The sequence below is a fragment of the Panthera onca genome, chromosome B3 (assembly GCF_046562875.1).
Source record: "Panthera onca isolate mPanOnc1 chromosome B3, mPanOnc1 haplotype 2, whole genome shotgun sequence".
In the NCBI taxonomy this organism is placed as follows: Eukaryota; Metazoa; Chordata; class Mammalia; order Carnivora; family Felidae; genus Panthera; species Panthera onca.
In genome coordinates this window covers 83,026,469-83,050,799 of record NC_138344.1, presented here as the reverse complement: position 1 = coordinate 83,050,799, position 24,331 = coordinate 83,026,469, and the positions used below count along the sequence as shown (strand labels likewise).

The 24,331-nt window shown below is 40.9% G+C and overlaps 1 protein-coding gene and 1 long non-coding RNA gene across 11 annotated transcripts in view; one reads left to right on the top strand and one right to left on the bottom strand.

The window, feature by feature from the left end:
- Positions 1–15,289, top strand: part of LOC144616669 (uncharacterized) — a 215,239-nt gene extending 199,950 nt beyond the window's left edge. Inside the window, exons 3-6 of one of the 3 annotated variants that reach the window (XR_013556163.1) lie at positions 10,873–10,993; positions 11,806–11,957; positions 12,456–13,656; positions 13,788–15,289. This is a non-coding gene — a long non-coding RNA (uncharacterized LOC144616669). Of the gene's footprint in view, positions 1–10,872; positions 10,994–11,744; positions 11,958–12,455; positions 13,657–13,787 lie in introns of all 3 variants that reach the window. The other 2 variants (XR_013556162.1, XR_013556161.1) reach the window with 2 other exon arrangements.
- The window catches only part of NPAS3 (neuronal PAS domain protein 3), an 858,324-nt gene that overhangs the window by 130,532 nt on the left and 703,461 nt on the right, over positions 1–24,331 (bottom strand). The gene's annotated exons all lie outside the window — the stretch shown is intronic.

Genomic DNA, 24,331 nt, shown 5'->3' with positions numbered 1-24,331 from the left:
GAGGCGTTCTTACGGTGTGTGTGTGGGGGGGCTTTGGGACATGGCTTTAATCAGAGGGTGCAGCAGGAGTGATGCCCGCTTTGAGACTCAACTAGAGCACTAACACTATGGGTAGCTACCGACCACCGTGTACAAGTCCTTTCCATACTTTTCTTTGACTCTTCCTCATAACCCTCTTTTGAACTGTTTTGGTAATTCCCGTTTCACAGAAGAAGAACCTGAAGGGTAGAAAAGGCTGATGGCGGAGGTAGAATCTGGTTCCAAGTCTGCCTCGACATCCTACCACTTCTCGGATAGTGTGTCAACAGTCAGAGAGGCTGAGCAGGGACCTCTGAGCTCCTCCCATCCTTTAGCTTTACTCTGTTGAGAACACTGAGTGCCATGGAGGCGGCAGGCCAGGGGCAGGCAGCCCGCTCAACCCCATAGCTGAGGAGGCTTTGCCTTCAGACTCTTAGGCCAAAAAAAGATGAGAAAGCAGGTGTACTAAACTGAAAATGATACGGGGCTCGACAAAACTCTATGGGCCTTGAATCCTCCTCCTTACATCTTACATTTGTCTAGCACTTTCTTTTTTCTTCAGTATTTTTTTTCTTTTCCTTTTCTTTTAGATAGAGCAAGTGAGTGGGAAAGGAGAAGAGGGGGAGAGAGAGAATCTCAAGCAGGCCCCACACTCGGCACGGAGCCCAACACGGTGCTCCACCCCATGACCCTGGGATCATGACCCGAGCTGAAATCAAGAGTCTCACACTTAACTGCCTGAGCTACCCAGGCGCGTCTGTCTAGCATTTTTAATATTCCTTACACTGCTTTTCAATTCACTTTATTAGATTTTAGAGCTGGAAGAGACCTTACAAACCGTCCATTAATACCCTCTTATTTAATAGGTGAGAAGTTAAAAACGCTTGTTCAAATTTACCCAGCTGTTTGCTGGTAGAAGTAGGGCGGTAAGCCCAGCTGGCTAACTCAGTTAACCACTTTTCTCACCCCTTGTCTGCTTTTCTCTCTTAGGAAGGCTGGCTAGAACTCACCTGCCACTAAATTCTGTGTCGCAAAATACACCACAGGAGCGAAGACTGGGGATCTTTTACTTGGGAAACAGACATTACTTCATGTTACCTTGAAATAGGAAAAATAAATACAGCTCCAATCCAATGGTACTATAGTTAATTAGGTATCTTCACATCCTCAGTTACCAACTCTTCCAAAACTTGCCTGCTGAGAACTAGGACTGACTAGTGTCTTACACACAGTAGCTCTATAACAAATGTTTGCTGAATGAATAAAAGATAGACATTGAGGCCTGTGCTTGATTCGAACAAGTGTAGGATGGTTCTTTTATATTATTCATGGCATGATTATTATAACATTTGCCCTGTAAAATGAGGTGCCATATATAGCACCATAATATATTTATTTCCCATAAGTATTTATTGAATGCATTGAGACTTCTGCCTTCTTCTGTAAAAGGCAACTGAGCTTAATGGAGGACAGAACTATAAAAATGCCAGGAAAATACAGGTTTTAAGGAACTCTTTAATACAGCCATCTTTTGTAACCCCCTCTTTGCAGTCTATGATAGAGCTGTGGTTAGCCGGTTATCCAAATGTTCACATAGTTTCATTAAGTATCCTTTCAAGTTAATGGTAGAAATTCGGAGAGATTTTATTTTATATCAATTACAACCTACATAATGGAAAGGTATACCTTTGTGCTCTTCTGATTAGTGCAAACTGCATTGTGAGGCAAATATGAGACACTCTTCATTTTCTAGTAAGTCCAATCACCTTATGTGGTGGTAAAAAAAAAAAAAAAGTTTATTAAACTCAAGCACAGACCCAGGGGACTTTGAGATGTTTCTCTAACCTAAGAAGGAAAAGTAAGCAGTGATGTTTTCAACCTTGCTCATTCAGTCCATCTTTACTCCAGCTTTGTGACGCTGAGAGAGAAATTCTTCTCTCATATTGCTTAGTGTGTTAGAAAACAGCTAAGAATGTGTAAGGGGCAGGAGAGAGCCAATGAGTAATAAGCAGTCAGATCCAGGAACAGCATTTCACTTAAATTCCTTTCTCCCTGTGCTTCCCCACTCAAAGCTACCATAGATTCCTCCAGAAAAGACTGTAGCAACTAGTGACATCTGCATAGTCAAGCTAAACCATGGCTTTCCTCAAATTTAATTCACATTCTGTTAGCTTGCATGCAATTTGCACACTAGACACAGTTGATTTGGTAACTCTGAAGTTTCCTGGAAAAAAATGTAAATATATTATACAGTGGTTTCAGTTGACTTTTCCATGTAGGGTCACTGTACCCTGCTGGTAGATAGGATGGGGGACTAATTTGTCTTCTCATACATCAAGCAAGCATGCCAATAGCCTTCGCTTGGCCCCCTGGGGTGAGCAAATACTTTTTAAGTACAGTGATGTACTAACAGTGCAACTCACTGAATTCAGTGCCCCTTTGACTGAGATGGCTGGGTACAAATGAGGAACAGGTAGCAATGTTGCCAGTCATCTCCATAGTGGAACAGCTTAAGGAAGATGCTTCTTTCTTTCTTTAAAAATATTTCAGTCTTAAGAATAACACAGTGTTCATTTTTAGCACATAAAAAATATCACTTAGAACCTGCCATTTAACATACAATTTCCTAAACCTTTTGTAATTTTTTTTTTTAAAGAGATTTTTGAGAGCATTGAGATTGCTGGGAGGACTGGAGGCATTTTGGGTTCAGCCCTTTTTCCAGAGTGCTTTGCAGCTGGGCCCTACTCCTACAGAGGATGGCAGTAAAATTGGGACAGAAGGTCAGACCTGAGAGAAAAATATGTTAGTGGCAAATGGTTTGGAGAATGAACTCCCAGGTTAGGCTTTGAGATCTACTGTAAGACCCTGGTTAGAAAATACCCAGGATAAGATGGAAATTCTATCTCAGCATGGCAGGTTAGGATTTGTAGTTTTTTGGGGGTCCCATTTATATTATTGAGGGATAATAAAGTGATAAAAGAATAAAATATAATAAGATGTGATAGCTTGATTAGCATAGGTTTTCTTTGGATTTACTGGTATCTTAATGCCATCTTCATAACTTCCTACGTATTGCAGAACTCTACTGAATATTTATGAACTGTTTTGACAGCAACTTGATGTTCTTTACTGCTCTGTCTCATTCTATGTATTTGCTGACTTATCTGAAGAAAAACGCATAAAAGCATTGGGTCTGTTACAGAAATACATGTATAAATTAGTAGAACAAGAAGAAAGAAAGGTTCTATATCAGAACTATGAGGTAGAATGAAACATCCTTGCAATGTCATCAAATAAGAAAACGAATCCAACTCTCCTCTTACAGATATGTTAACAGAGCTCTCCCTTAGAAGAATTTGAGCTAAAAGATACCATATCAAGTGTTTATTTTATCTTCAGAAATAAACATTTCAGCTCCTTTGGGAATCAGTGAGGCCAAGTACTTTTTCGTTGTTTTTTGTATGCTTTTCTATAACCCCTGGAGTGCCCGACTTGAGAATTTGCAACCACAGCATCCAAAGAGACTATAGCCTCACCTAGTTCTGAACTTTGATTAAGAAGTGCCAGAAGATAATTCCAGTGGATTTCTTAGTTCTCAGAGAAGAAAAAGAAAAAAGCTGTTGGAGAAATGGAACAAAAGGAGAAACAACAAATTGAGGATACTGCTTCAAATTTAGGCACAGTTATGTGGAACAGCATGCTGCTTTTATGACTATCACTCCCAACAGTTGAATTGATCAAGGACACTGTTAAATATTCAAAAGTGTTAGATGGGTCATTACTTAGAATAAAACTGAGCATATTTGAATACTTCTAGAAGTAGTCTGGGTATAAAACAGACCCAGACTTTTGAAGTCTCCCCCATTTTTTTTCCTGCTTAAGAAATAAATTATATACTGTATTTCATTTTTTCTTTCTATGGTTCAGGTATTTCTCCATCACCGGGTATTATGAAAGCAGTGGTCTTAGAATAGTTTTGATGTGTCAATATCCTTTTTCTTTCATTAAGAGACACTGGTTAAAAGAAGAACCTCGAGAATGCTGCAATACTGAAGGGACATTACATCACAGGAATGAGCCCAGGGATTTGTGAAGGTGATGAAATCAAGAAATTTGAAAACCTGGCTTTACAAAGTTCCTATAGTTTTGAAGTTTTAAAGTGTCTGGAGGGTAGGAAAGGCCAACTTTTTACTATTTCTCATAGTGCTGGAAAGGAAAAAAGGATGCAATTAAAGGTTACATCATAGTAAAGAGTGAGATGATGCCAAGAAAGAAGGATTAACAATCTTAAAAGAAAATGAAGTCAATCTCCCTTTTCTGAAGATCACACAGATAGTAAGATGTCACTTTCAAAGCTTCTTCATTACCTTGGTAGTAAGGAGAACAATCAACATAAAATACCTGATATTGGCAAAGTTAATCCATTATCCTCAAATTTTATATGGTTCAATATTTGTCATTTAAATCTAGATACACATTGAAATGCATGTTATACATAGCCAGACTTTGGTATCAACATATCTTCATTTTTGTTTATTATTATTCTCGGAGTGAATTTTGTCCTTCGTTTGGCAGCACGAACAAGAAAAAGTAGAAAATACTTGCAAGTTAAGATGAAATTAAAATTTTTCCCTGATTCTAAACAGCCCTTTTATTTTTAAGAAAGATAAACGGATAAGGACAACAGGAATAATTATGGGGTTGACTTTTCCATTTGTATTTTGAATTTTTTTTTAATGTTTATTCATTTTTGAGAGAGAGAGAGGGGGAGGCACAGAATCCGAAGCAGGCTCCAGGCTCTGAGCTGTCAGCACAGAGCCCGACGTGGGGCTCGAACTTGTGAACCGTGAGATCATGACCTGAGCCAAAATCGGATGCTTAACTGACTGAGCCCCCCACACGCCACTCCATTTGTGTTGTGAAAGTTTCATAGTATTATTTTATTGTAGTCATAGAAAACCAAGGCAGCTTACAGGACTAAGACTTTGGATATGTTTCTTGTGCACAAATAACAGAGTTAATCACACCTGGTTGTTTTTAAAGGGGCTACTCTACGATGGAGGCCCTCACCAGGAGCTAAGTCACAGCGTTTAAGTGATGCTGTTGAGAAAAACAATGATGGCAACAAATAACAAAACCTGAAAGGTTTAAGAAAGACAATCTGTACATCTCAAGAGATAGTTATGATTTAAGAGAAAGCGAAACAGGAGGAGGATCTTGTTCAACTGACATTTTGGTTTCTGAGATTTAGGTCATGCCAGAGCTGCCATAATTGAAACAACTGGCTCTCCTCCATGTCACTGTGAGGGGGTGTTGAAAAAATCTCATCCAATAAAATCACAAGGTCTACAAAAATACTTGAGCCATTATAGAAAGTAGGTGTCAAATTAATCTGGAGTTCATAACCCAATGACGAGAACAAGAAGGAATAAAATCCTCTGTGCTGTCATCAGTTACTGACCCTTCCAGAACATTTCCTGTTGGTATGGTTTAGTACATCTTGGGAACTTCCTGAAAGCCATGTGGGCACATGGATCTAGTGCATCATTTATTCCTAGTGAATTACCATAAGGAAAAGGCCTAATACACTTCTATTTTATTTTGGTTGTTGTAACTACCAACTGTGGTAGTGTTTGAGGTTATTTTCTATGAAGCAAGTCAATACCCGGAGCACTCTCTAGGTGCTATTTTAAAGGAATAAGTTAAATTCACAACTGTTTAATAACAGACTGTGAGTTAGTCTTGTTAGAATAGGGAATGTAAATAGAACTGGCAAGTAGAGAAAATGAGTCATTCCACAGGCTAAAAGCAGTGCTGTGTTTCTTAAGATATTTGAGGGTGGGAGTTTGATGGTGGTGGGGGAAATAAACCCTTTTGGGAATCTGATAAATTCTAGCTTCTATCTCACCAGAAAAATGCTCCGGTAAGGTACATATAAAATTTGGCATTTCATCTTAGGGGTTTCAGACCCCCCTGGAGTTTATCCATGAATATTCTCTGGAGCTGTGCAGTCCAATATGGTAGCCACATGTGGCCAGTCTGAATTAGACTATGCTGTAAGGATAAAATAACACTAGGTTTAAGACTTAGTGTAAAAAATGAAAAGAATGCAATACCGTATATTTTATATTGTTACATATTATTTGGTATATTAAGTATAATAATTATTAAAATTAATCTCACTTATTTTTTACTTTTTAAAATGTGGCTGATATAAAAGTGAAAATTACACACGTGGTTTGAAGTATATTTCTTGTGGACAGTGTTGCTCTAGAACCTTAGACTCCCCGGAGAAGAACATGTAATATTAGAATACCGTGAAATTAGTATTAAAGGGAAAGGGGTAAGAGAATAAAAAATCGAAACCGAGGAATGTCTTTAGAATAAGAGACCTAAATTTTTAGATTTGATCTACAGTTTAATTAAAAGACTTTAGTCACTCAAGTATTTACCAGCCATCTGCTCTCCGTAAGACAGTGAATTTGGCTTATGGGCATAAAAAGAAACATTAAAACTTAGCATCTGCCCCCAAGGAGCTTACAATCCACTTGGAAGTGAGAAGACAGAGTTAAATGATATGGCAAAAAAAAAAAAAAAAAATACCTGACAGCACAACACAGTATATGGATAAGGTGTAATTTGAACATTATAGATCGTTCCCTCAAACTGCTGAAAATCTCTTGGGGGATTTCCTTAAAAATGCAGTGTCACGAGCTCCTACAAATTCTAGTTCTATAGCTGTAGGTTAGGGCCCAAGACGTTGTATTTTTCAGAAGCTCCTGTGTGATGTAGACGCTGCTAACTCACAATCTACACTTTGAGAAGCACTGGCGTGGATCAGTCCAGAAGTGGATGTAAACCGAAAGCGTCTGGGAGGGCCTGGTTCCACATAGAGAAGACAAGTAGAAAGGACAGGTGGCTGTGATGAGAAGATGGGAACAATCCAAGACACAACAGGGTCTACGGTGGAACTTCGAAAGGCAGGGGTGGTGTGTGTATAAGCCTTAGGACAGTGGGAAGCGAACGCTAGATGATTGATTTGGGCCCTAAGGAGATAGATCTATGCTAATGTTCATTAACCTTTTTATTTTTCCTTTTAAAATACTGAAAAACAGCTTCAATAAGTCATTTATAGGAAGTGTCATATGTTGTTTTTCTTCTCTAGTGTGTATGTCAAAGATAATTGACTCCTATAAACCTAAGGCTGAAATAATTGCCACACTTTGAGCTAACTTCCTGTCCCCCACGCTAAGCCCTGAATCCAAGATTCTCATCTTATTTGTTCTTATATCTAGCAGACAGTAATCAACTCTGTTTTTATGATGGATGGTTTTTGTTTCCCACGGTTGAGCACAAAACCCACAGTGCACTGTGCAGCTTTGAATCCCGCTCCTTCCTTCTCCAAAGAGACTTTAACAGGTTTGTTGTCTTTTCACCTGACCATGCATCCAGCAGAGGTATTGCCCAACTTTTCCTTCTAGGACAGACAGAAAGAGCTCAAGATAAGGAGCAGCTGGTTCACGGTGAGCAACCACAAAAGCTAAAGGTGTGTGATCTATTAACCCAACACCAGCTACCTTAGCTATCTGCGTATTTCCACGTTATTTCAAGATGGTGCTATGGCTCGGTAACTGAAAGACCCTTTCAAAGTTTTGCTGTAGGTGTGAACTAACAGCCGTTTGGAATACACATCTGCTTCCATAAGAGAAGCTTGGTATGTTGGAAATTAGACAAATCACCTGGAGTGCGGTCCTTTACTGATTTTAACTAAATTTACCAGTTCATTTGACAAGCTTTACATATAGTTATCAAAACCTTCAAGTTTTACCATATCCCATCGGTTTTGCTTTAAAAACCAACAGCAGAACAAAAAAAATATTGGTTGAGAAAGGTTTGGGGGTGGGTGGGAAGAGAGGGGTGAAAACTTATCAAAAGTAAAATTGGATTAAGAGTCAATCAAAATCCAACTGTGAATTTATCATTTCAATGAATTTCAATGAATGGTTTAAAATCTGTTTGAAATCTATTTGAAAATGAATATGTAATAATATAGACATATCTCCTTTTCAAAGCCAGTATTGTCAGATGTATTCGGAGCATTATAATTCATGAACAGAGTAGATGACTATTTGAAAAGTATTAAAATGAGCTGACTTTTCAATACAAGTGTCTTCACAATAAGTTTTTCTATTCTGGGCAATTCAGAAATGTAGACAATTGTGCTAGAAAAATAATATGTATTGTAATATTCATTGTACAGTAGTAGTGTAGTAAGTGGCAATTCTGGACATTACAAGAGACACAAGGATTATTTTCTGTGATTGCACAGAGAATACTTGGATTTCTTGTGAAGCTTTTGCATTGGAAATGAGATTCATCAGTCTGAACAGGGCAGGGTTAGAGCCCTTAGCAACATGCTTATTTTGTAGAAGGTCACTCAATAATAACTTCCTCTGCCCTCCAAGCTTATTAAGACTGACTGGCATATATTAATGAAAACACCTGATTCTCCAACCATAAAACCCAGACAAAGACTTTATTTTAATATTAAGGAAGGAACCCTTAATTAGCAGGGTTTCAAAAATGTCAGCTTCTTCTATTAGCTGTTCTGGTCCATCAAAGCCATAATCCCTACTGTCAAATTTCATCACATGATAGACAGTTTGCCGGCTGTCTTTTTTTTTAACTGATCATACTGACTGAAGCCTTTAAAAAATTTTTTTATTTTGCCATCACATTTTACAACTCATTGTGCATTTGCCTGTTACACTCTTGATTTTACTACTTTCAAAGAGTCTTAGCACATGTCAGCTCAAAAAGGTGGGGGGAAACACTGCTGAAACACAAGTATTACATGTGAATACATATGCATTCTTAGACGTATAATTAAGGATTCTTGGAAGACCTGGGCTTGCTTATATTGATTGCCTGCGTGAGTATGTAAATGTGCTGTCCCGAAAACACAGATAAATAAAACGGTCTCAGAGATGATTTCCCATTTTTTGATGTATCAAGGAGAAGGGGGAAAATTCTAAGGAAGAACCCAGGATTTTTTACGGGAAACGTTCATCACTGTTAACCATTAACACACCTGTCTGTTGCAAGGAACTCATTAGAGAATCTATGGCTTTGCATTGCCCTTCAGAAGGAAGATAAAATGACTGCACCCAGCAGGACAGAATAAATACATAGCTCTTAAAGTATTTGGGTTTTAATCTGATTCAAAACATTTGCTGTTGATTAAATCCTTTTGCAAATTGAAAAATTCATGCTATCCATACTGAGAGGAATATAAAAACACAACACCAAATCAAAAACAAGGATGACTCAAGGATTTCATGGGAACTTTTGTGAAGACTCAACTGCAGCTCTTGCTTTATCCGTGGGAGAACATGGAAGCCTCAAGGGCAAGAGTTTTAGTGTTCTGGAATGAATTACCATGACTAGAAGCACAAGAATGAACTGATGGAGACGGCTGAGACTTGGCAGATTTAACTGCTAGAGACTGGTAAGCTTATACCTGTGCTCTTTCATGAGGATCTGGGGCTCATCAGAGAACACAGTATGTTTTCTTAGCTCACCCGTTTGTATCAGTAACAGAATGGGCAAACTGCATCCATTTTTACTAGCACCCAGGTATTTATTTTCCCCCTTTTGCTTTAACATTTTTTTTCTTCCTAGACTCCAGGCTAGAAAGGCTATCCCTCTTATAATTTTGCATATCCTTTACTTAGCCATTTCTTCCATGTGGAGAGCAGAAGTGTTCTCCACTGAGCTTTGGGAGACCCGCCCAGGGAGGAGCTGGGGTGATCTCAAATCCCCATGCCCAACGTTCAGAGGTTTTCACAATAGTGAAGCTCACTTGGTTCCTTTGCCCAGGAAGAAGTCTTTCTGTTTCCATCACTGACCATCCCTTTGATTTTCTTAGCATCTATTCTACTGTCTCATCAGCCTTGCATATCCGCGGACACAAAGCAAAGCCAAATAATCCCAATTTCAAGTCACTAATGAGTCATTATTACTGTAATGCTACTTGGTTGCTTCTGTAGATGAAATCGAGATAGGTTACCAGAAAACGCACCTTCAACTATTAGCTGAATTTACAGCCAGCCCTTTCATACTATCTAATGGCCATGGTGACTGTCCACAATTACAAAGTCTCTTGTTCTCATTTTAATTGCATCATTTAGAAGTCCCATAGCTGAGACTGATGAATTCCTGCCTTTTCTGCTGAACACTTAAAAGAGGCACCTTCTAGGATAGCCAGACAAGAAAGGGATGTTTCTTGGACTCAAAACATTTATTTAGGTATTCAGGACAGCCAGGTGCAGTTTTATGACTAATGGTATACCCAAAGTGGGCTATGTTTTAGAAGGTTTTCTAATACTTACTTTTACATGCTTCTAATGGAGAATACTGGTTAGGAATGCAGACTCTAAAGGCACATGACCTGGGATCAAAACCATTACCCACCTTGGGCAAGTTACTCTACTGTTTCCTCAACTATAAAATAGAGCAAATAATGTTATCTACCTAACTCTTGTCAAAATTAAGTAAGATAGCACCCGCAATGTGCCAAACAAAGCATATGGCATATATTGAGTGATCAGTGAGTGTAACCATCTGTTAATTCACTGCAGTAAGCTTCCTGAGGGCAGAAGCCATTTCTGTCTCATTCCCTGCTACAGCTCCTGGTACTTGGTAGGCAATCGCTTTATGTTGAGCAAGTGAACAAATAAGTAGCATTACGATTTTACTAAGAAATGAGCTGATTTCAAGGGTTTGGTAAATGTTTGAGTCCCACAGTAATATGGTGGCTTATTGATTTTGCTTATCCATTCATCATATTAACAGAAGCCTATGCTTGGGCCATCAAGTCTAATCTGCTGAGACTTTCAATCAAAACTGTGGCACAGTCATTAGGACCTCAACAAAGCCACTTGAGTTTGATTCAGAAGCACATTAATAAAGTAAGGTAAGTGGGGAATGATCACGAGTTTCATGTCGAGCAGAAAGATAAATAACCTAGATCTTTCTGGGATCACAGATCCTTTGAGACCCTGATGAAAAGCAGTCTCCCTCCTCAACCTCTCTCTGACATGGCAGATAATGAGGGACTCTACAGATTTTTGGAGTCAACTTAAGGAGCCTCTGAGGTACCTCTGAGGCAGTACATGATCACTTTCCAACTAGAACAGCTCTATATTGGTGTGTTTTATTTGCTTTTGGTGTTTCGAAAAGGTTTGGCTTGAAAGAAAACATGGAATGTTATGCCTTTTTACATTAATAGTGTCACCTTAACGTAGTCTTTCCCTTTTTTCTATCCAAAAAACTCTGCTTCCATACTGTACCGTGGCAACAAGTCAAGAACTGTGGTTCTCACACTACTTTTAACAATACAATTCTGACAAGCATTGGCCTGGGAAGCAAATGTCTGGTTTTTTAATCCTCTCGCCTTGTCAATACTGATTCTTGGAATGAGGGTGGACAAATCACGGTACCTTTTTTGTCTCTCCATTTTAAAATCTGTAATCATGACAGATAATCCCTGCTTCTTATGATGGTGATAGAGAGTGAATTAGAAAACACCCATAAAATGGAAGTACATGAAAAATTCCCCTGGATTTATACAGTGCCTACTTATGTTAAGAGTGGAAGCCTCAAAGGTGAAGAAAAAAAAAAAAAACAGTGACAGGGAGCTCATGCAAGGCTCACTGCCTTTTCAGGCTGAGAAACAGGAAAGTAGTGTGGTTGGCATCCCAGAAAATCGATATCCAACATTTGTAGGAGCTTTGAGGAGTGTGTACTTCGAGCAAGAGGCAATCTTTGGTTGGAAAAGTCAGCATTTCTATCACCTCCTGGAGGCAGTTTGACATTCCTCATCTGGAACAGAATGTTATCCACTGAGATGTGTTTCTTCCCACCTCCCCACTATAAAGGTAACACTATTATCTTTTTACATAATGTGCACAATTAATGTTGTGTTTTTGGACAACTTTATGCACAAAAATATATCTATGGGGACTATTTTTGCCATTAGCAGCCAGAATAGTGTTGAGTCATCGGGAACTGGTCCAGGGAGGTATTAACGTGGGGATGGATAAAATATCTACTGACTCCCTCGTTCTCCTTCCTAAAACAATTCAGTATGTGCCGTAGGAAAATTTTCTCTAACCAATGTTCATCTCCAGTCTTTAAAATGTCATACTTGTAGAAGAAATAGAAATGACTTGTTCCAGGAACTGAAGGAACCTAACACTTTTCTACTTAGCTACTGGCACCCTTACATTAAACACTTTTCTAGGATGGTATCTTATTTATCGTTATAGTTCCCAAGATTCCTAGCTCTGTGATCAATAAATATTTATTGATTTGATTAACCTGATGATCCCAAAATGCTTTCTGGTATGTTGCCTCTTTCCTCCCCCAAACCCTAGGTTGTTGTCATTGTAAGTCAGAGGAAGACTGGAGATCCAGAACTTGAGGGGGCTGCCAATGCCTACATCTGGTGCAGGATCAGGTCAGGTAATCATTCCTGCCTCATATTCTAGTTCTCTGCTTTGTTTGAGACATTGCATTGATTGGAGGCAGGGTTGCATTTTTCTCTTGGGAGTTGGAAAGGGCAGGGTTTAAAACCTAGCTATGTCCATTTCCATGTGAGCCTGAAGAGGTTGTTTAACCTTTTCAAGCCTCCATTTTCTCACCTGTAAAATGGAGATTTTGTACTTACTCTTCGGATTGATGAGATGAGTAATATGCTTAGCATACACTAAGGGGTTAATAAACGGTAGCCATAATTATAATAGTTACTACCTATGTGTTCACTTTCACCCGAGTCAGATTTGATAAGAGAAACCAATACATGCCACACAGCATAATATTTTGCAAAATATTTAGAAATTCCCCAAACTGTTACTACTCATGTTTTCAATGTATCTCAACCATAATCCTCTTCAAGTCCTTCTAGTTGTCAAAACAGCCTGATTAAACAGTGGGAATTTGATACTATGCTTGTTTTGCCTCATTAGCACAACAGTGTGAACAGGGACGGGGTGGGGGGGCACCTGAGTGGGGATGTCAGAGCAGAACGGCTAAGCAGGAAAACTAGTGGCCTCAGAATGTAGACCGTATTCTCAGGAACTGTTCTCATAATCTATTCCTGCTCAGATTGAAGGAAAACAGGATGTGGCATTTGTTTTCAAATAGCAAACTGGATGTAAACGGCATGACTTTTACAAACTTTGCAGTTTTCTGAGACCACGGGATAAAGTACTGAGACTGGCTACCTTAGACACGAGGAGGATTAAACCGGGATTCCTTGCAGCTTTGTGCTCATCCAATAAGGGGGCTACAGGAGAAAGCGAAAGCAAACAGCAAAACACTAAATGGAGAAGGATTCTTTTGGCTTCCTGAGTTACCTGCATCCTTTTGTAAGGCTGAGTCAGTATCCCTAGTCCTACTGGCATTTGTACAATTTCTTCAAGTTCACAGCTCTCTCTCACTTACTGTCTTTAAGTCACATATGTTAGGGTTCATGTATTCAAACAAGAATGCCGTAACTACACGAGTTAGACTGGGAGCAGAGAGCCCTGGAGCAGAACCACCCTGGTGGAAAGCATGAGATCTGGCAGCCGTCCAGTGAGGAGCCTGGTGTGAGGGTAGTGGAGGGAGGGGGGGTGGTGGTAGGACAAGAAGATCATGGCAGCAAAGGTTTTGGGAACAGTACCATGGCTCAATGATGTGAGAAACGTACGTGGTTTCATCCACAGGAATGACAGAGGAAGATATATTTGTACACCACACTGCCGTGAATAAGAAGGAACCCAGGAAGTGCCTTTGCGGTGTGGGAGTCGGAGAGGTGATGGGGTTTGACGTTCACGAAGGGGAGAGCCTGAGGAGGCAGCAAATGTGGCAGGCCCTGGAGGTGGAGCTCCAGGACAAGGCAGGAAAATATGCAACAGCAGCCCCTAACCATTACAGATGCCGCCCGGGTCGCAGGGGTCCACCCGCGGTTCCCGCCAGAACCGCCGGCAGGATCAGAGTGGGGAAAGGAGGACGCGTGGGGAGAGCGCTCCGAGGCCAGGAGCCCTCAGCACTGCAGGAATCAGCTCGCACGTGGCCACAGGTGCAGAGCTGAGAGGTGGCAACCACCGAGGGTGCAGGGAGAAGTGCTGGAGGGCACCATACCTGGGTGCCGAAGAACAAGGTAGACCAGTGAGACAGTCTGTATGGCACTTACAGACCACCATGCTGCTGGGGGCCCTCCCACCTCAGACTGCCTAGAGAAGACAAGGAAAGTGAATGAGGTGAGACCCAAGGTCAGCAGCCACCTCAGCGCTGGTCACAGATGCCCAGAAAGCCCTCAACCACACTATGGCTGGAACACACAAGCAGCCCAGCTGAGGATTTGTCTGGTCCCGAGGTAGGGCAGGGCTGAGTAAATGCGACCTACCATCATCCTGTCTAGTCATCCAACAAGAAGAAATGAATTTGAAATTCCAGTAACGAGAAAATGGTGCCAGAGATCAGAAGTGCTTGCTTTTTTTTTGGCTCACTGACCAGATAACGAGAACTACCTGTATTATCTGTGCAGCATGGGGTTTTTATTTTGACCTTAAAGACCTCTCTTTTTGGTAATGACAAATGCTTTTTCTTCTCTCTCTCTCTTTTAAAGTCTGGCTTGTCTCAACACACCTTGAAAGGGTTTTAATTGCTTCATATCTGGTCAAGGGGAGACTTTTAAGAGCCTCATTTTTAATTTGTAATAAAAGTTTAGAACTTGATTTTTTTTCAAAAAAGTTAAACAGCAATCACCTGTTAATAAAGGTCTTAAGAAAAACAAGAGTATTATAGATATGCTATTGTTTCTATGAATTTCTTGCTACTAGTGGGGAAGGTACACATCTACCTTGTTGTGTAAAAGATTTCACAAAGCCACATGCTTGCATCTTAGGAAAGCAAAAGAACTGAGCTGGCTTTCTCTAAAACAAATAAAGCAAAACAAACTATGCTGTTTTTTACTCAATACCTTTTCTAGTCTGATCTGCTCCCACGATGTCTTGGGGAAATTCAGACATACAGCCAAGAAAAGGTGAAGGAGATATGGGCTTCCAGCCTCAGACTGGAGACAAACTCTCTTACTGCATGGGGGTTATTTATTCTCACTAGGTTCACTATGTTTGTGTATAAAAGAAAGACTGAATTAAAAAGATGATCTAGTCTACTCCTTTGTACCTTCCTCTTATTTATTTATTTTTGAGAGAGAGAGACAGTGAGAGTGTGAGCAGGAGGGGGACAGAGAGAGAGGGAGACACAGAACCCGAAGCGGGATCCAGGCTCTGAGCTGTTAGCACAGAACCCAACCCGGGGCTTGAACTCACGAACCGCAAGATCATGACCTGAGCCGAAGCTGGACACCCAACTGACTGAGCCACCCAGGTGTCCCCATCCTCATCTTTAAAAAGGAGTAATTGTATTTACCTTCCTAGGTATCTTGTGGACTGAATAAGGTTGTGAGCATAAGTCACCATGGCAATATCCAACGGAACATATGTAGTCAGAAAATCCTAGGTCTTTCTCCCTTTTCTCATTTGAAGTTCTTTCAATTTAGAACAGTTGGGAATAATCGCGAACATGTGATGATCTTCATTAGCCATGTTCCCGAACAAGGCTATTATTGCAATAGATACACCTGGCATCCATTCCCTGTGAGTAACTTGACTCATGGTTTTTAGAATCAAGGGTCAGACTGACTCTCATCTTTCCAGTGCTGAAAGAAGCCCTATATAAATAATTTGAAATACAAATATTTATTCATCAACAGTTGGCTGGTCAGCAGCCTGGGATGCTCCGTACACATTTTGAGAGCAGATGGTTTAAATTTTTTAAACTTAAAACTCCACAATAAAGACAGGTAATGTCCAAAAAGTTTAAATGTCCTGTCATTATTGGAATATGTCTTTTCTTAGAGCTCCAAAGCCCCAGGCTTTGGGAATTAAAAAACAAAACAAAACAAAAAACCTCACACACCCAAGAAGCTAATCATCACTTTTTTTTTTTTTTCCACTGTGAGGAAAGATTACGACATAAAAGGTATAATGTGGCAGTCCCAGAGAGTGAACTGAAATTTGTCTAGGATGCAAAGGAGACTTCGTCAACACTGGCAAATTCAAGGCCAGTGCAGCAGAATTAATACAATGTCAATTTTTCTTTGTGTCTGTAACCGTTTCCTATTATCCTGATAAGTGGGGAGCGATTTCACTTCTTTTATTGATATAGCTATGAAAAAGAATTAGATTTCAACACTTAGGTAACTGAGATTAATTGATTGATTAGATTATTAATTAAATATTCCATTAAATTTGCTTTTGAAAAAAATGGCATAGGACTGTGAATTCCCTAAGGTTTGTTCCCCCCCCCCCCCCGACCCATGGAAGAATAAACAAGGAAATGCATAACTAAACATTGTGTCTTATCTTGTGAGCAAGAATTAAGCCAGCAGAAGCACTGTTATGTAGAAAATTTACTCTACTGGCTGACTGTCTTGCAAGACTACTTTATCCATAACCCGGTACAAAGCAAAGAGACTTTTCTCCTTTGTGAATAACCCACGGAAATCAGTGAGCAGCTAAGAAAATGATTTGGGTGTTGCACAGCTAGGCGCGTCTATCTCTACACAAAAACCGGCCTGTTTGAGTCGGGAATAAAATGGTTTACCTAAAACTTCCAATCATGCAGTGTTTCAGGGATCTGTGGAAAAATAAAAACAGCAAGTGGCCTTTCAGGTAACCCATAATTAAAAGCAATTTTGAGCTGTCTTTTCAGGGAACCTACCCAGGGGAAGTACTTGCTACCTGTTTGACCTTCACGATTGTGAGTCCTTGGCAGTGTCAACGACCCTCTGAACTGAATTCAAAACTAATCTCTGACGGAAAAAGAGAAACAGAATTCATGCAAATCATATTAATTCCAACATTTCCCCAGTGAGCTGGGTATAAACTACAGCCTAATTAAATATTTTTTAACGATGTGAGTAATTTTTGCCAAGGGGCGGATTCAGGGGAAAATTTAATATGAGATCACAAAAGCTGTTCCCAGCGTTGATTCTGTAAATTAATGACTATCTGCCTTATGATAAAAACATGCTGCCAAGAATGAAAATGAAGTCAGCAAAGCTTGCTCTATTTGTCTAACAACCAAATATACAGAATGCAAAACTTTAAAGGCGATGGGAAATTTCCATTGTGTTTGTGTGATATCTTCAGGATAAAGACGCACCATGCTGACAGCCCAATGAGCAGCTTTAAGGCACTGTCAGCAATATGGGGCCATTTTTAGGTTGTCGTTGTCAAGGTCCAGGGACCTATTTTAAAGCAGCCAGTGTGTTAAAAAATTACACACCACTTGTTTCCCAAAGAGAATTAAGGTGGCTCACAATAAGAGACACATTACGCACCACATTCAAGCCAAAACGGAAGGTCAGAAACATATCAAGGGCAGGTACTCAATTATTTGGGATAAATGTTGCCAGTGTTACAGCTCCATGGATTCCTTCCTCGACTGACCATTTCCACACCCATCTTGATCCTCAGGGCAGTTCATTCTGGAGACCTGAATTGGATTGCTGTCCAAGGTCATGGGGGTGAAAAATGGTGGTGAATATAGCAAGCGAGGGGATGGTGTCCACATAGCCGTGGGCAGCTTAATGCATCAAAATCTATAAATGGCAGTGGGCGAGAGGGGGCCTGGTGGAGAAGGCTTTTCTGGGCTGCTTCGGTCCAATTCGAGACCGGAGCTTCCTCCTGTGTCCAGACTCCTGTTTTGGCAAAAAAGCAACTTGGCCTGTGTTACAGGAAAGCGAGGCATGATGCCTGAATCAAAGCCAGGGGAAAAGTCCCTCATCTCACTTGGCTTTCTGAGGGCAGCCTGCTTCTAATGCCTCCTGTAGTTAATACCCCGAAGTTGCCGGCGGCCCCCTGTGACAGATGACTTGGGCTCTGCTAGGCCCTGGTCATTAGGCCAGCCCATCACAAGGGTTTTAGGAGCTATATTTATTTAAATTTCTGTCGGTGCCCAGCGATGGAGATTGAATTTACAGTCTTTCAATTAGAAGGTCATCTGTGCTAACTAGTGCACCACTGCCTCATTATAATCATAAAATTAGTGAGAAAAGACTGGCATGAGTAATATGGAAACGCTGGTTTCAAAGGTGAAAAGGTGCTGTTTCCTCGGGTTACAGCAGAAGAGAATGCAACCAAATGCTCTTGATCAGTAAATATTCCCATTTAGAGCAAGGGGAGTCCTTGAAGCCCGTTTCAACAAAATAGAAGGATGCTAAGACAATTCTGTAGGAATACATACAAATGCACCTTAGATACAAATATTTACTGAGATATTTTTCCTATTTACACGTAAGTTTTCCTTGCAAATTAAATATGAATAAAAGTAGCACGGATGTCTCCAAAGCTTAGCTTTTGATTTTTTAACCCTATTTGTCAGAAATCTGGGTTGATCTTTAGTGAACAGTTTGAAATAAAACGAACGCAATACGGTCAAGGCTGAGAGGCAGAACGCGTTATGGCCAGTTGTGTATGTGTAAGCAGTGCTAAACCTTACCACGTTAAAACTTTAAGATAACTATTGTGAAGCAGCTGCTATAAACTGAGTCACTGGGTGCTAATTAGTATTTGTGCACACTAGAGATTTTAAAACCCAGAAAAAGGAGGGGCGCCTGGGTGGCTCATTTGGTTAAAAACCAACTTTGGCTCAGGTCATGATCTCACGGGTTGTGGGTTTGAGCCCCGCATCGGGCTCTGTGCTGACAGCTCAGGGCCTGGAGTCTGCTTCAGATTCTGTGTCTCCCTCTCTCTCTGCCCCTCCCCTGCTCCCTACCTCTCTCTCTCTCTCTCAAAAATAAGTAAATGTTAAAAATAACTTTATAAAATCCCAGAAAAACAAGACATCAAGGGCAGCTCAATCCAAATTAAAAGGGAAAAACACTTTTTACATCTATCAGGAGCTCTTGTGCGACTTTTCTTATCCAATCCTTCTAATGACCTTGTGCAAAGAGGGTATTTTATTCTTAACATACAGGGGAGGCAGGAGATGTGTAGAGAAAAGGCACATTTGTCACAACTCCAGCCTGGAAATAAATGACGCGGTGTGGGGGGCGGGTAGAGACCCAGCTCTGACCTCAAAGGCCACGCTCATTTCTCGACAGAATTTTTATCCTTATTTTGTTTTTTTAAGTTTATTTATTTTGAGAGGGAGAGAGAGAGAGAGAGAGAGCACCAGCGAAGGAGGGGCAGAGAGAGAGGGAGAGAGAGAATCTGATGCAGGCTCTACTCTATCAGCACAGGGCCCGATGTGGGGCTTGAATTCACGAACTGTGAGAACATGACCTGAACTGAGATCAAGAGTCCTATGCTTAACTGACTGAGCCACCCAGGTGCCTCTATCCTAATTTTGCTATATTAATTAAGATGGTACTTATTTTAAGTATGTTTCAATTTTCTTAACCTGAGGAGATAGTCTTGAGGGACTTTGTTAATATAAACCTTAACAACTTAAAGAACTGGTTCGGGGAGGCAAGAAAGATTTCACTCTGACTTCGACAAATACATGCTGCCCATCTAGTCTAGGGCAGGTATTACCCTGTGTGCTGCAGGGAACCAGAATGGACACAACAGAGCTCTGCTCTTTCACTGAGAAGTGGTCAGGTAACCAACCGACTGATTCAAAGCAACATGCAGGAGCCCCAGTACAGAGGCGCTGAGCGCGTGGCCCTGAGTTCGTGCAGAAAGGAGAGGAAAAAGAATTATGGTATCAGCTGTAGAAGGTAAGGTGATTTCTGCACAGCTACAGGCCTTGTAAACAAAGTCAGAAGAAGCAGAGAGACGGTTGCAGGCCCGTCTCAGAAGAAGAAGAGATGACCACAGTCTTTGCCTCCCCTTTGCATTGTGCCTTGCTTTTTCTGGTGGATTTTCCAAGCCTCCCTCACTCCCTGACCTCCTCTCTTCCCATTCCACGTTGCCGGCATCCTCAGGCCTGCAGCGAGCACTGGCCTTGCTTAAAGACTGTTGGCTCAGCCCTGGGTACTGCTCCGGCAGCAACAAGGACCCAGTCCTCCCGAGGGAGAGGCTGGCACTCCTGGCAGAAGCATGGGTTCGGCACCAGTCAGCCAGCACAGAGTGAAGGAGAGAAAGGAGAAGATTCTGTCGATCTGAATTCCCCCTGGAAGGGACATGTCACCTAGTAGTGGCAGTAGGAACAGCGGGAGGGGATTTCTTTTATTCTGCAGCCTAAGTGCAGGGGCCTTGCAGAGGGCTGTGCTCAGAGGAGGGGAAGATCAGAGGTGAAAGCGATGAATAATGTGCACGTGGAACAGGGACAGATCGCTTGCAACAAATGCAGGATGACCCTCCAAAGCTCGGAGTGCACCAGAGCCTCCCTCTAATTAAAGATAATCCAGAATTATCATGCCTAATTATTTTCTTTGAGGTTTTTTTTTTTTTTTTATTGGTCTCAATTGGGGTGAGGGGCATCTCACGCTGCAAACGGCAAAGGTCATCTACATCCGGGAAACAAACTTAAGGAGCTAGGCTCCATCCTGCTTTGCCACATCTGCAGCCTCTCTCACTCTGCGGCCATAATTTTCTGTCACTCTTCTATGTTTCCTGGCCCAGTTAGCGTGGCATATTCCTTACCTACAAGCAAGCACCTCTGTTCTCTTATAACAAGTTGCTGTTGTGAAAATCTCTAAGATTTTCTTTGCTTTGTTTGTAGAATTTTCTCAAAGTGAGGTCTGAAGATCGCCTGTGTCTGTGTAAAAAATGCAAAATCATCTGGCCTTTTTTTTTTATTTTTAAAAAATATCTGTTTATTTTGAGAGAGCATGAGCAGGGGAGGGGCAGAGAGAGTGAGCGATAGAGAATCCCAAGCAGGCTCCACACTGTCAGTGCAGAGCCTGACACGGGGCTTGAACTCATGAACCCTGAGATCATAACCTGAGTAGAAATCAAGAGTCGGGTGCTTAACTGACTGAGCCACAAAATCATCCGTACTTCTTAAAAACATTTCCCTGTTCCATCGATAGAACTAAATCAGACTGTCTTGGGATGGAGTCAAGGAATCTGCATTTTAAATAAGAATCTCACAGTATTTGTCTCTACATTAAAGTCTGAAAAAGCCACCTGCTCGGTGGCCCCAGCTTCGTCCGAGAATTCAGTCTTCAAAATCCTGTCTCCTGGTTCCCCCTGCCTTCCACACTACAACCAGCCCACCCAAACTTTTCTCTCTGTTGTCATCCAACTTGAATATCTCAACATTTCTATTATTTCTATTATATTATTATATTTCTATTATTTCTATCATTGTCCCCGATGCTCTATTTGTCATGTCCTCTGTTGCTCACAGTCTATTTCTTTGACTCTTCTGATTCATTTCGTTTTCTTCCAAATTCGGTCCCTCTGCCCTATCTTCCTAGCTCATAATCACCGACATCAGGTTTTCCTCGTCTTTTTTCTTACTGCTTACCACATAATTATTAAAATTCAGTTTTGTTCTTCCACCTCATGAAGCTTTCCTTACAAAAGGGCCAGAACAAATAAGGTCCCAAGTATAACTTATGCAATAACCAACTTTCAGTGGAGTTTATAAAACAATCCTTTGGCCATGATCTATAATAACGATAACAGTGTCTATAAGATCATCTTGTTGCCTGAGATAGGAATGGTTTCCAGCCCTGTGGAACCCTCTATGGCATAACTACACTGGTTTTTCAATGTCATTTTCTCATGAGCTAGTTCTGTTAACTGGCAGGTTGAAACCATCCTTTTGAGGTAAAACATCTGGCCAACTGCTCTAAGCACCATGTTTCTGTTAAATAACCGTACATGGGTAATTGAGACCGCAGGTTTGTTTCACGCAGGTGTTAATCGTCCACTACCTCTAGGACAGGAGGGGCATGGAGAGAGATATTCCTAGCAGTTCTGGGTACTCCCTTGAGATAAGCAAAATGTTTTGTACAGTGGGATTGTCATTTCAATGAATACATTAACCTACAGGTCTCTGGGGGTGGAAACAAAGCAAGGACATCCTTGGTTGGAATGACCTCAAATGTGAGTTATTACTTGTATAAAGTACCTCCCTCTCCCCTCCCCAGTTTTAACTTCTTGGGAACCTGGCTACTTTTCCTGCAAGTTTTCCTGAGTTTCTGAGCAGAGGGTAGACTACAAGGCCAGGGCACTTACAGTTACCTGCTGTTCAGCTAGAAATCTGGTGGCAGCACCAGGCCATACCATGCTCCTCTGGGGCATAGCAACACCATAGCAACACCAGTGCAGTGTTGACAAATCCAAGTACATTCAGAGCAAACAGCAATGGCAATTGAGATTCTGGAGGGTTTAACTTATGATGACGGACCGTGGGGCTAAATGCGAGTGGTGTGGTTAAATGACCACTGAGGAGGAAAGTGGGATAAAGGTCTTCCCTCCTCCCCACACAGGGGTGATCTGAAGGCCTCGCTTCTCATACAAGCACCGGGACACACTCAAATCTGTGCCAATCCAGGGAACAGAATGCCTTTCTGTCCCCATCAGCCTAACTATAGCACTTCATCACCATGCACAAAGTCTAGGATTTATGCTCACTTGGATCCTATCAATTTGTGTCTTCAAAGATGATTTGTTTTTCACTTTTTACTAGATTTCCACAAAGCCTTTCCTTTCTAGGAGTTTAGTATCATGAAACATGTTTTCACTGAAAAATGTTTTCAAACATGAAATCAGTTAGAGCTGGAAAATGGTACCTATAAAAGTTTTTTTTTCTCCTAAAAGCCACACATTTGGAACAATGTATACCTTTTTTTGTCTATACAATACTCTTCGGATCTAAGTTTTCAATGGACCTAAAATTTGGTTTAGTAACTTAAAATCTGATGATTTACATTCACAGCACAGAGCTGGTCCCACCCATGATTTCATGCTTTCTTCTTGTTGGCAGGCACCCTCAGATCAATTTATCTCACTAAGTTTGCTTCCTGGTGGGTTCGGGGAAAGGGTCCCACAGGCTGCTAGGCTCAGTCTGTTCCCTACTCTTCTCTTCTCAGACTTTGAAGCCTTATTTATAATCTGGGGGCAAAGTAAAAGTAAGAGGGCCAAGAAAGAAAAAGGTGGCAGGGGAGGTTAGATAGGTTATTATGAAGGAATGGTCTTTAGTGATTATAAGTTAATGAACCCATCTTGCTTCTGTAGATGGAGAATTATTTTTTTAAAAAAATTTTAACATTTTTTTTTTTGAGAGAGAGAGAGAACGTGCATGAGTGAGCGTGAGTGGGGGAGGGGCAGAGAAAGAGGGAGACACAGTATTTGAAGCAGGCTCCAGGCTCCTCACTGTCAGCACAGAACCTGACGCAGGGCTCAAACCCATGAACCGAACCATAAAATCATGACCTGAGCCAAAGTTGCACACTTAACCAACTGAGCCACCCAGGCACCCCACTGGAAAATTATTTTTGAAGGTAATTTCAAAAGAGGAGTTAGCTAAATGTACCATGGGGACTGTCATTTGAGTGAATATGTAAATATAGGTTGAGAGATGTTTATCTGGGTACATGAGTTTTAGAACTTAAAAAAAAAAGTTAATGGAAGGAACAAGCAGAGATGGCTGAAGTCAATTATATACTGGAACATGAAGATAAGACCTGATATGGAAAGGTGAGACTTTATGATTCAGGACTCAGCCCACCCCTGAATGCTTCCAACTCTGGCTACCATTTAAACCACAAGTCCGCGGCATCCTTGACACTGTGAAATAACAACGTGATGCTGAGTCAGAGGGTGAAATGTTCGGTGTAAATAGGAGTTGTTTCATGCATTTAAAATTAAATTGGCCCAAGGTAAAACAATAGGTGCTAACGAGATGGTAGTTCAGGAAAGAATGAACACTTGGTCATTCAATAGAAGGACCAACAACCGGATCTTGACTTTTGGTTTGTTAGAGGGAAAATGCAGTAAGAAATAGAAGGCAGCTTAGTGTATGAAAGATTGACAGTGACCCAAATGCATACACTTCGAAGGTGCTGGCCAAAAGTATTACTAGAGGAAGTCTTATTTTCATGACCTGGATACAGGCATCCCCTCACCATTTATCCAGAAAAATATAACATAGGAATTGAAACGATATAATACATTAAATTGAATGAGTAAACGAATGTTCTTATTGTGCCACTCCATTTCATGCATTTTAGAAGGACTGGTGCTCTACAGGTACTTAGACTATCTAGTTTACTAAGTTAGTATGTAGTCATTTATGC